This window comes from Protopterus annectens, chromosome 7.part0 (genome assembly GCF_019279795.1).
Source record: "Protopterus annectens isolate FY-2018-M chromosome 7.part0, PAN1.0, whole genome shotgun sequence".
NCBI classification, from domain to species: Eukaryota; Metazoa; Chordata; order Ceratodontiformes; family Protopteridae; genus Protopterus; species Protopterus annectens.
In genome coordinates, this window is record NC_056739.1 from 385,290,148 (window position 1) to 385,304,222 (window position 14,075).

Here is a 14,075-nt window from a genome sequence, read left to right on the forward strand (position 1 = left end):
CTCTCAAACTGTTTAAATTTAACCAACTCTTTCCCATTATAAACCACATTTGCTAGTGCACAGCCACCCAACACCCAATCCAAATTACACATCACATTTTTACCACTATTACTTAGCTTCATCAATTACTTAACTTACATTAATCAAAGGCAACATTAAGTTCCAATTGCCCATTACAAAATTATCTAACAAGCACAATATAAAGACCCTCACTAAACTCTATTTTCTTAAACTGCTACAAGCAGCACTAAACCAAATTCAGGCCCAACACTCAGTGCACAGTATTCCCTGACTGTCAGAAGCTAGCAATCTCCCAACCAAAAAAATTCCCAGGGTACCACAGCAATCACTCACCCAGTAAAATCCCCAGGTTAACACCACTAACCCTTACAGCAATTAAAAAAGGTTCCAAAAAACTGACTGCCTCAACATTAAGAGCAAAAAAAGAACAAATTGTCAGCCCTTGAAGCTAGGATTTGCCAAGTAAAACCAAACATTCTGGGAGAAGAAACCTGTCTTAAGGACAACTGTTGTCCTTCTCAGTACATTAGATGTAAATATACCTTATACCTGGACAGTAGGTAGGGTCCTATACAAGGGGGTGGAGTAACAATAATTGTGTCAAAAAGGTAAGCCTTGCATCAAATGCAGCAAACCAAAAGCATCATTGGATATCAATATATCTTGCACTCAGTGATCATACCAGTTAGCTTTTGTGAATATCTTACATTTGCCCCCAGCCTCAGTAACCACATTACAACTAATGCAGAATGTATTTGTTAATGGGGTACCATACAACGCAATAATAAGTTACTTTATTCTGGTACTGCTCCCAACTAACCTGTTAATAAAATGCTTCCATCTACAGTTTGGTGCAAGTAGTGAAAGGACCTAAAAGACCAAACCAGCTAGCAGGCAATAATTATACTCAAACTTATTGTAACCAACTCAAAAGTGAAATGCAAGAAGTCAATATACTACCTAATACAGTAAGCAATTACTACCCAGTTCCATATACTTTTTTCTGTAAAGCAGTAAAGAAACCACCTCATAATATCTTCTGCCAATCATTCTTAGAAACTAAACAGCACCTATGAATGAGAACTTGTCAATGATTGATTGATCTAGTTATAGCTGCAGAGATCAAAACATAGCCTTTGCTCACATATTGGAAACTTTGAGACAAATTCAAGACTCCACCTTCAACTGTAAAAAATGAGGTTAAGGGGTCAGAAATGTCCTGGACCTTCACAGCTACTAAAACTACTTAAATCCAGGAAACCTGGCCTGGAATGAATGGCAACAGCAGCCCTCAAATAATCAATTATATGAATCTTATAGACAGATCAAGAAGAGGACCAGAATTGCTAACAATGCAGCCCAAACAATTCAGAAAATAGTAAAATATTTTACAGGCAGCATCAGTGACTCCACATAATCAGCTAGTAAGACAACAGGGGGATGTAAGTTTGTTAAATACTATAGAAATGTCGTAATAAACACTATTAATGACCTAACCAAACACTATGCCCATGTTCGGGTCTCCTTAAAAATTAACAGTGACTTTTCTAAATTAAAATGCTGGGCTGTAAGCTGCTATAGCTGGGAGGATTTCATTTTGCAGCCTTGTGAAGTACTGTCAAAGTCAAAACAGCTCTTCTCAACATAAATGAAAAAGTCAACTGTAAGTTCTCAAAATTATCCCCCATCAAGATGAAAATGTCAGGTCCTTTATATCGGCACTTCTCACTCACTCAACCGTTCCTTTTCCAAAAAAGCAAACCCCAAGGAATGCAAAGATTACAGACCTATAGCAAACGTGCTCAGTACAAGAATCTTTGAAAAGCTTCTATCCCAACAACTCACGAATCACAAACAAATATGGACTTTTTTATAATAAACACCATTTCAGAAACTCTGTCAGTACCACGATAGCATTAGACACAGCCATTGACACCATTTATAACAATATCAATGATTCAAAACTAACAGGGGTCTGTTTATTGATACAAGAGCATTCATTTGGCCTTTTATTATGTTGTTAAACACCCTTCTTGGGTGCATACTGCTCCTATGAAGTATTGAATTCCTGTAACACTCCTTCCTAAATAAACTAGTGGTAAGTGTATGGTCTGGCCATTTACTTACCAACACATCAAGAAATTCCATAGACTTGCATGACCATTTATAAGTAAATCTCAAAAAATTTCAAAAAAGGATTTAATGCAAGGGCAACATATACAACAAAGCACTTGGTATATTTGGTACACTGTGAGTGCTTTAAAAGATTTTACATTGGGAAAACAGATCACACCCTTAAAGAGCGTATGAGGGAACATTCTTATAGCATACAAATGGGAAATAATACAAATGCCCTTGCTAGATATGTGGCAGTTAGTGATCGAATTCATCATTTTAGGTTTAAGGTTGTACAAACCTTACAAGTGAGTGCTAGGCTGGGGAATATTGAGAATAGAACTAGTGAGGCGAAACTTAGACGGATCCTTAAGTTGAGAGCTGCTAAAGGATCAGGTTTGAATAGTATGGTCTCAGACTGATACTTGATAAGAGGGAGCTACCCAGTTATGATGTGTTTGCCAGTTGGTATAGTTCAACTTAAATTTTATGTCTTGTTCTACCTTATTTTATGTTTTAAAAAATGTTTTATTTACTGAAAAGGACATTGCCCTTTAATATATGATGTCATCTGAATGTAAGCAATTGCTATATGTAAATGGGCACTGCTTTGGGACATGCTATTGGCAAATTTAATGTGTTATAATTAATCATATGACTATATATGATGTATGTCTGTGTGTTTTACTATCATTATGGTCTGATGAAGCCAATGTTTGTTTGGTGAATGCGTTTACCGACTTCCAAATATTTTATTAAATTGTCTAATCGAATATTTTTGTTGGATATTTTATGTGTGCCGTGCTTCTTGCTGCCATATTGTGTTTTGTTTTACTTAGGACTTTATTCTTTGACAGCTGGTTTACTCGTTGGGTGATTGTGTGTGCAATATCTTTAAAATATCAAATACAAGAAGAAGAAACTGAATTGTTGTTTATACTTAGACAAAATATTATTTTTTGAAAGAAATCAGCAAATGATTAGTGATAAAACAAAAAAGCAAAAAATACTACCTGTTTTGCTCGTTTCTCACCTTTTCATATACTAGAATAGTCCAGATCCCAGATTTGCTGATTTCAGGACTTTAGTTTGTGTTTCTGAGTTGTTCAGACCTTGTAGTGGTGGAAGGAAGTCTTTCTGCTTATCAGTGGGAGTGGGAAGCATTGAGCAAGCTATCTGTCTCAAGAGGAGTGGTTTCCAGCTCTGAAATTCTACCTTAAGTGGCTGTTTTGGGCCGATTTCTATCCCTTTCTGACTTAAAAACCCATGTTTGCTTGGGTTTGCACTTGTTTTAGCTTGGTGGATCCTGTTTCGGCATCCCACAGATTACTACAGCACCAGAAACAAGAAAGTGAGATACTTTCCAGATTCTAAGTATCTTTTTGGCCTTTTCTTGACTGTTTTTGCCATCTGCACTTTAAAAGCCATTTTTTTACTGTGGTCTGTTGTTATTTCTGCTGCATTTTACTATTAAATCATTTTTCTGTGTATGGACTTTGATTTCAGCTTAAATTTATTAATTTAAACTGCATTTACTGTTGTAGGTTTTAAACTCAAATGCGATAGCCTTTTCTGTGCATATTTGCTGTTAAATTGCATTTTTCTGTTTAATATAGAAAAAAAAATAAAAAAACAAACAAATAAAAAAATACTATCTGTTTTGCTTGTTTCCTGCCTTTTCCTATATTAGAATAGCCCAGATCCCAGATTAGCTGTTTTCAGGACTTTATTTTGTGTTTCTGCGTTGTCCGGACCTTGTTGTGGTAGCGGGATGTCTTTCTGCTTATCAGTGGGAGTGGTAAGCATTGAGCAGCCTATCTGTCACAAAAGGAGTGGTTTCCAGCTCTGAAATTGTAGCTTATTGGCTGTTTTGGGCTGATTTCTATCCCTTTCAACTGTCTGACTTAAAAACCCATGTTTGCGTGAGTTTGCACATTGTGCAGTGCTGCTTAGCTAGGGTTAAACTATTCCTGGCACCGTAAAGTCTGCTCTTCAAATTTTCCCGTAGAACTATCCAGTTTCTTAGTTTTAGCACTCGAATCTGCTTTTTCGAGCTCAGCACTTGTTCAGAACTTGTTGTAAGCACTAAATAAGCTACAAATTACTACAGCACTCAACCTTCCTCATTTGCCTAGAGGCAACAGTTTTTCTACTTACTTGCCTCACTTGTCTAGAGGAAAATAGTTTTAGTACTTATTCAGACATGTCCAAGGGTCAGCTCGCAGTGTTTTCTCCTGTCTACCTGATGAATTTGGGCATCTTGGAGCAATGTAGCAATTGCTTCATGTACACAGACAACCCTCTCCTCCTACCACCCAACACTACAACCTGTGAGAGATGCACTTATAAAGCCAAACTGGAGGCAAAGCTCTCTCCAACCAAGACTGGACTAGACAGTCAAGAGGAGAAGGTAAACACTTGCATGGCACCACATCGCACTTATCACATAGTCCCACTAAGCCTACACCACCAAAATCCACACATAGAAACACATAAATATTCACAGAGGCTCTCAATAATAATCTGCCCAAGCAACAGAGACCTCCAAAGCAGAAATGCAACCAACCTCCAACCCCCAACACAACCCAAATGACACATAGCCCACAAACTCAGTGTGCCAATAAACCACAGCCCGTAAGGCAAAACAATGTACCCAACACACTAGTCATAGGTGACTCTATAATCAGGTACACTGATGTCCCAGTAACCAGGCTAAACAAGGAGAAGGTTACTGTCAGCTGCCTTTCGGGTGCAAGGATCCACCACATAACTCACGCACTCAGGTCACTCCACAACAAGTATAAATATGACTCTGTCATTGTCCATGTTGGTGTGAACAACCTGAGACATACCACCCTGGACTACATGAAAAGAGACATGGAAGAGCTCTCTGATCTTGTAGCCCAGGCAGGTTTGATCTTAGCCATGAGTAACATCCTGCCCAGAATGATACCACAGTACAAGGACAAAATGATTGACTTCAGCAATTGGCTAAGCTTCTGGTGTCATTCTAAGGAGATCCAGTATCTGTCTGCCTGGGACAACATGGTCAACAGACCACGATGCTTTGCCAGAGATGCCCTGCACCTGTTGCTCCTGGGATTCCAGATACTGGCTAAGGCTCTTGCTGCCCCTATAGTGCCTTTTTTAGGCAAGGTTCAAATGACAAATTCACCACTGTAACAGGTACAGGCAAGCAAAAACTGAGGGTAATGGTACTCAATGTTAGAAGTCTAAACCTCAAAATGCAGTCACTCCAGGCACTCCTTAAAATGCAGAACATTGATATCTGTGCAGTGACTGAGACCTGGTTCAAAGCTCCAGAGAGCACCCCTGCATTACCGGGCTATAATTCATACCACACATTTCAGCCATCTAACCTGGACTGAAACACTAAAGGCAGAGGTATGTCCATATTCATTAAGGATATCCAAACCTCCAGGCTAGTTGCTCAGCATAATGCATCCGAGATTATCCAAGTGCAACTATCTCTGGGCAAAACTGCAATCCAAACTGTAGCTTGCTACAGATCCCCCACCATGCCCCAGGATTCCCACTCCTCTTTTCTCGATATACTGGAAAATATTAGGATTCAACCAAACACCCTAATAATGGGCGATTTCAACTACCCCACCATTAACTGGGAAAACTACTCATGTATCAACTCCTTCACTCAACACTTTCTGGGATTCATAAATTCCAATGCCCTGGATCAACTTATCCACACCCCCACCAGGGGCAACAATATCCTAGACCTAGTCATTACCAACATCAGTGACTGGTGTTCCACACCTGAGTTCAACTCCTCATTGGTCAGATCCGAACATAAGCTAATCACCCTAGATATCCACATCCCACCCCCACCCCCCATTAAGGAAACCACCATAAAAAATTTCTCCATAGCCAACTTCATGCTTCTTAAGACAGAAGTGGTAAACTTCATGACACCCATGCAGATGGACAATACAGTTACGACTGCCAAATCCTACACTAAAGCACTCTATAAGCACTTACATGAGTGCATGGATTGTGCTATTCCTAACAGAACCAAGATGCTAACCTCCAAAAAAAGGAAGTCTATCTGGTGGTCCCCTGCCATAAACAAACTCTACAACAGAAGAAAGAAACTGTTGCAAAAGAGAGCAAATTCCCATGAGTGGAGGAGCTCCCTGATCAGCCTCAGCAAGAAGCTCAGATCACTCATAAAATCCTCCAAAGCTAGTTACAAAAACAAAATCACCACTGATTCTAAGGACAACCAGAACCCATTCTATAGCTATGTCAAGAATCTCAATGGCAACACCCAGATCTGCTCTGAGTTACAGCACAATGGCATAAAATTTACAGAACCAACTGATATTGTCAACATCCTGGCAGATAGGTTCAGTGCTAACTTTACCCCTCCTCTCACCCCATAAAAGGCCCATAGCTATACTGGAAGAATGCAAAGTCTCTGTAATCACAACTATGCAGGTAAAAACTGCACTCTCTAAAGCCAAGAACACAGCTTCCATGGGACCGGACAACATCCCAGGCTGTGTTTTACATGAACTTCAAAACTAAATGGCTCCCCACCTAAGTACCATGTTCAATCATAGCCTCACTTCAGGCTTTGTGCCCACTGAATGGTGCACAGCAACAGTTATCCCACTCCACAAAGGAGGAGCCACCACTGACCCCAGGAACTATTGCCCTATTAGCCTGATGAGCCTGGTCTGCGAGGCCATGGACCGTATCATCATGGAACTTATAAACAAAGACATTGGTAACCTCCATACTCTGGACCCCACCCAGTTTGGGTTTGTCAAAGGCAGATCATGTCTCCTAAACCTGACAGATTTCTTTGAAGCAGTCACCAAAGCTGTAGATGAAGGTAAGGTAGTTCACACAGCCTATCTTGACCTCGCCAAGGTTTTCAACACCATCCTCCATTCTGGAATTATAGATAAACTCACTAAACTAGGTATAATCCCTATGTCACAAAATGGGTTGCCAACTGGCTCACTGACAGAAGTCACACTGTAAAGGTTGCAGACTCCAAATCTGACTTCAAGCCAGTGACAAGTGGAGTACCACAGGATTCAGTCCTGGATCCTCTCCTGTTTGGTATCTACTTCTTTGCAGTACAGGTTAACACAGAAGGTCTCCAGCTAATGAAGTTTGCAGATGACTGCAAACTAGGAGCCATAATCGAGTCCCCAAATGATGTGGACATCCTGCAGAAGGGTCTCACTGAGACAGATGCCTGGTGTCAGAGCCATGGCCTCAAGCTCAATGCCAAAAAGTTAATTGTCATCCCCTTTGTTAAAAACTTTGTACCCATGAACTACCACATAGGCAGCAGTCTACTTAACACCAAAAGTGTGATAAGAGACCTTGGGACCCAGGTGGGCAGTAGTCTCTCCTTTGATAATCACATTGCCACAGTGGTCAGGAAATCCTTCTACATGGCACACCTCATCACAAAAGGGTTCTCATTCAGGAAAAAGAGGTCATTGTTCCCGTCTACTCGTCACTCATTAGACCCATTATAGAGTACAACACCCCTTTTGGAATGTACCTCACAAGACATCTACAACAGCTGGAAAGGCTGCAGAAGTACCTCACAAAGAGGATTACCATCCTCAAACAGATGCCCTATGCTGACTGCCTCAAAAAACTCAAGCTTTACTCCATCGTATATCGCCTACTCCGAGGTGATCTCTGCCTAACATGCAAAGTTATGTCAAACTCAGAGCTGGTGGACATGCTCCACCTTAAGAAATACCAATCTCTCTGAGCTACATGCTCTAGGGACCTAAACCTTGTCACCACAATAAAATGAACATGCTGGAGGCATAGATTCCTGTCCCAGAGACTTCTCATACTCTGGAACAAGCTACCCATCTATATCAAACACAGCTCCTCATTAACACTCTTCAAGAAAAATCTTGATGAGTAGATGGGAAATAGGAAATTCACCCTGGGAAACACTTCTGTGGCTCTGCTCGACAGGGGCACAGGAAAATAATTTTCTTGGGTGGCGAAAGCCAGGGTACCTTGTTGGCTAGGCTTACCTAGGCCCTTGGGCCAATAGCCTAGTACCTACTTATGGACCTATATAAAGACTGGAAGACAAGTATTAATACAGAAAACACTAAAAATGAAGATATATACTGAAATTGATTAATTATAATTCTAATACATTTTTCTTATAATACAAATTTTAATCTAGGTTAATTCAGACTAGCTGTTAATATTGAAATATGTATTTGTTTAAAACAAATACTGTTTAAGAAAAATAACCAATCATTAAAATTTGGTATGAAAGTTATTTCCAATTTCCTGTAATAATTTTATCAGATAACATCTAATAATCCTTAATATTGTTGGAGAACTGGGATAATTATAGCACAGATTATTATAATTGGGTCTTAAATAACGTAGTTATGTATTTGAGAAATGGGTGTTAAGAAATTCATAAGTGCAGAGTGAAACTTGAGGTGAATGCTGGCATTCATCTGGAGAACACTTAACTAAGCTGGTTATTACTGGGGAAACCCAACTGCAATTCTTTGCTGTTCATGGAGCTTTAGTACCTCAATGCAGTACCTATAGGAAAACAATTAGGTACATAAAAAGTTTTGCAGCTTCAAAAACTGTAGCACACTTAGCAATGCAACAGAGACAGCAGGTAGAGGTGAAATATACCTCTTATTAGGCATCAGATTTAAAATTTGTTAAACACTTCACTTTGCAAATCTTTATTTTTTTGTGGTATTGTAGAGTATTGAAGTTTTCAAAACTGCCAAAAGTTTCACGTTTTCCTGAGATGGCTACCATGACTTGAGCATAGCACCTCTTAATGGTATATGACAAAAGTTATACTCATGTCTGATGTCAGAAAAGTGAGTAACATGCTTATCTTTCTGCTAACTTTGAAGCACAGTAACAGTGTTCTGTGTACTATAATATGTATAATTATTTTAACAGTCAATATGTAGTTTTAGTTGTGGGCTTATAAAAATACTTCATTTGTGATAGGTTTTCACAAGTTGTGCTTTTATCATTTATGGAAAACAATAGTAATTAGAAGGCATAGACCGGGGTAGACTATTGTGCTCCTATGGTTTTGTATTATGAGAAAGGGGGATTGAGTCCCATAAGAATTTCTCATTTCTACCTTTTGGGTTAATTGAATTTGAAAATATATAATTCCTGCTTATAACTAGTACCTGGGGCACCTGATTTACACTGCAAGCCAGCAGTAGGGAAGCTATTTGCTGTTGGCAGCATAAAGGGCACTGTATACAAATATAAAGATGATCCACATAAACTCAGGTATCATTTCTAACTTTGCTGATTGGTGTCAAATCTACATTATAAAGTAAGAACTGGATATTAACTTTGGTATCTACCTTGCTGCATCTATTCTGCTAGACATTTTTGATATCCAGTGCCCTAAGCATAAACTAGGTAATGGCTATTCCTGTCCCAGCACAACCATTTGTTTTAGACTAATGGTGACATGGTGGAGAGCAACAAAGACATCCTATAGGTTTACAAACTCTTAAGAATATCTATGGAGCAGGAACAAACTGCAGGTTTCTCCTGCAAGATCTTGATTTTGTGACATAGAGGAATGGAGCCCATTACTGCAATCCATGCTGCTGGAGTTCAGTTAGTGGCCCTGTAGAAGCCAGGTAGGAATGGACAGGTATGAAGGGGTGTGAGTGTATTACCTCTGCTAGGGGTGGTGAGGGTAGTACATATTTAGGGGTACACAGAGTTGGGCCAATGTCCACTGGTGAGGACTGAGGAAACTGCTTGCATTTCTTGGCAGGGAGCTGGGCTATTTACAGATAGTGGTTGTTCCAGTTATTTATAGATAATGCCCCTTATATAATTGTGGAAACAGCCTGTGGAGACAGCCACTTGCATGACACCCCTCCCTTCAGTGTTTGCCAAAATTCATGTAAGTGTTAGGACCAGTAAAGATAATGCCAAACCAGCCCTAATGACTGCCTGAATGATGGCCTCTCCTGGCCAACTTTCACACTGGTAATGGGGAACAATTGGGTCCCATTGGTTGGAATGGATCTGATAGGCAGAAGGACAGGGAGGCAGCATAGTTTTTATTTTTAGCAAAACCACAAAAGATGTTAGAAAACAATTCCAAATACTACGAAAAAGACCACCACAGCTACAAAAGTAGGAAAATTTAATACACACTTAGCGCCTCGGCATGAAATGCCTTCCAAGAGTAAAAAACATCATAATACATGTGCTTAAATACATCCACTAAATACCTTAATTAACAATCAACTCAATAAAACAATTAATTATTTAAATTACATATTTCCAATTACACTCTCTAGTAAGCCCAAAGGGCTCCAATGTGCCATACTTTAAAATAAGCAATGTTTCCTTCTGTAGCAGTTTATTCTTAACATTTTTATGTTCCCCAAGTAATACATCTACCTTCTCTAACACACAACTTTCAGATCATCAGTCTTAGAATTATGATAATTTAGAAAATGGACACCTAAAGGACTTTCTAATCTCTTGTTTTTTATGTCCCTAATATGTTCCTACTTAAGGTATTTAGTGGATATATTTAAGCACATGTATTATGATGTTTTTTACTCTTGGAAGGCATATCATGCCGAGGCACTAAGTGTGTATTAAATTTTCCTACTTAGCCAGCTGTGGTGGTCTTTTCTTAGTTTTTTTTTATGTAAAAGTTCACAAACATCCTCTTTTTATCAGAGAATGAATGCATTTCATCCCAGCACTAAATTTCTCACGTTTGTCAGATTGTTACCTCTTCAGTATTAAAGGTCAGCTGTTGAACAGTTCAGATGTGAATGGATATGCCAGACTCAGTGGCAGAAGTAGCTAACCATACTCTGTCCGCCATCTGATCAGTTTCAGCATGTAGCTCCACTATGCATACCACCTGAGCATTGGCCAGGTACAGGAGTTCTTGGTGAAACTGGTAATGACCTTTGCTTTTGTATAAGATCTGTTCTCTCCAGGGTGCTATGCTGTTTGCCATCCTTAGCAATCAACGAGAGCTTACAATATGATCATAAATGTTGTTGCCTGTCAAATGGTCCCATTTCACTTATATACCACCTTGGCTGACTTGGGTGATCCTTGCTAGAAGCTTTAGCTGCTGTCCAGATAAGGCAGGATGCAGGTTGGAGTGCTTCTGGAGATGGACATTCCTTTAGGAAGAAAGATTAAGATGAGCATAATGCTGGCTACCAGGCTACAATCTTCAATGACAAGGCATTCGGTATTACTAGGAAGACTTCAGCTTCCTATCCCCAAGTGGCTGCTATGCTGGGCAGTGGACAGGTTAAGCAGATAGTGTCTTGTTATCAGGAAGCTTTATCTACCTCTGAGTGTGAGGCTTCTACTTCCATTCTCATGGTTAAGTTTGACTGGAATACATTAAAGACTTTTCAAAGAGCTTTCTATAGGCTTATAAATTATCATTATCAAATGTCTGCGGAGATCACTAGGTCTGACTGTTGCTACATTGGGCTAGTCTGAAGTCACGAGTCTGATTGCAGGTATGAGCTCTGTTGCTCATGTTCTGGAAACTAGATGAGCCAGTTTGGTTAAATTTTTCATGTATATCCTTAGTTTTGTAATTTTTGAAAGTCTCTTTCAGGCAATATAAGTGTAGTTTATACTGTGGGAAATTACTACGCAGTCACAAACTTTCCATTTATTACTGAGGTTGAAGAGAAGGAAGTATATGTGCAACTTACTTCTTTTCTAAGGAATGACAGCCTCCTTAATCTTTAACAGATTATCCTCAGGAGATACCACAGTACTGAGACTGCACTCAGTGTAGATAATGCCCTCTTTGTGGTAAAAGACAAATGTTATTTTGATCTTGCCAGAGTTGTCTACTGAACAGGACACCACAAAGCATTGAATCTTGCTAGAGTGGTTGCATTGCAGCCTTTCACTGGTTTGCCTCTTACATTTTTGGGAGCAATTGCATAGTAGTTTTTCTTTGATTAATCCCTCCTCAAGCTTCCACCTATGGTGGAGAGTTCTATAGAGCCCAGCTTGTGGTCTCTTATTGTTCACAGTCCACATGATTCTGCTCTAGAAATGTGAAGTATCCTTGCTATGCAGGTGTTGCACAACGTTCTGTTTTTTTTTTTCAAGACTATATCTTGCCTCTTATTCCTTTAATGTTATTTGAGAGTCATCCTTAACTATATGAGAAGCAGTCATGTTAATCTCAATCCCGCCAGAACAACAACTATAACCATCACTGCAACCCTGAGGGCCTCCATGTCTTGCTTTGCTCCCATTACATTTCATGGTAAAATAAGACTACAGTTTCTATCAGGATTTTGCAGTCTGGGAGCAATCCACTGTGATCAGTTATCATTTAATGAACAGATGAATGCTGTTGAATCATCTCACTAATTGAGGAACATTGCCTAGATAAGTAACCTTATTCCAGAGGTCCTTGAAACTTGTCATAAATGCATACTTATGACTGACTGGATTACTTCAATGCTTTCAACCTTAGACTCTCTCTCTGTGGCCTAGACTGTGCTTGGTGCTAAAGTTTGTTATTAGTTTTAATATGTGCTCCACAACATTCTGCCATTACTCTTGTGCAGCACTGGCTGCCTGGAGCCTTGAGGTCAATTTATGCAGTATTAGTAATTGTGAACTTTGCTCTCAGAAATATGGAGTATATTTGCATGAGAGAGTTGCTGGTGCTTCAGCTGGCTCAATCCTCTTATTGCCAGTGGATGCCCAAAAGAAACCTCCAATGTAATTACACTCAGTCATCAATCTCAGCCTATGATGAACAAAACAGAAAATTTTTAGCAGTGGTAGGTTATGATTACCACTGCCAAAACTAAGATGCAGTCACTATTATGAGTGTAGGAGAAAATTTCAGAAAAATAGCTATCAAAACATTTTTAAGTAACTTTACCTATGGCCTCCAAAGTGGCCACACTAGCAATCTTGTGCCAAAACATCAGTGGCATTGGCAATACATCTTTGGCGTTTGCTCAATGTATAAACATTTTCCTAAATATGTGCATGGAGTACATCAACCAGGTGTATTTATAGAAGTCTTTTTAATGCAACAGGACTTCTGAAATGAGTAGCACCATTGAATAATAGACTTGTTTAAAATTGGTCAAATAATATTTTTAGAACAAGTGTGGTATATAATGTAATCATCTCCAAGCCAATGATGCTGCCTATTTACTGCCTTCTGTCATAGTTTATCCACAAGGAGAAGTCAGTGGCAATATAATTGTTCCTTTTTTAACAAAACATGGACCCCTCACCACCAGTTTTTAGGACTACTAACAAATGTTTTAAATGTATACTTACCTGCCAGATTTTAAATTACATTTATTAATAAAGCAAACTCTGTGTTTTAAATTTGTAGTGAAATAAAATGTAATACTCAATTATGTCACCAATTTTAGAATTTTAGACATAAAAGATCACTTGAACTGCTGTCAGTGTAATCCATCAGTGTCTGTATTCTTCAATTTAGCCACTTTGACTGCTTATACATCAAGTCTGATTGTGATAAAAATGTCCACAATAAGGTATTCACATTTGTTTTACACACATGCACACTAGTCCTGCAGAAAGACTGACTGTTTAGCTCTATGAACTCAGCATGGTAAATATTTTTATCCACAGACAATTCTTGTACCCAACAATTACAACAGTATTTAATTTGTGCATTCAAATTCCTGTTTGTGGTAAAAAAAATAATGTCCAAGTTCACTTTTTCAAGATTGTTTTGCAGAAACACACAGCAAAGTATTATGTCTTGTATCATGCAAACAAAGACTAGTTCTGCTAAGCCACTTTAAAAATGGTTTAAAATGAGCAGATATCAAGGGCATAAGGTATTTTCATCCACACCTAGCCATTGGTAGTTAAAT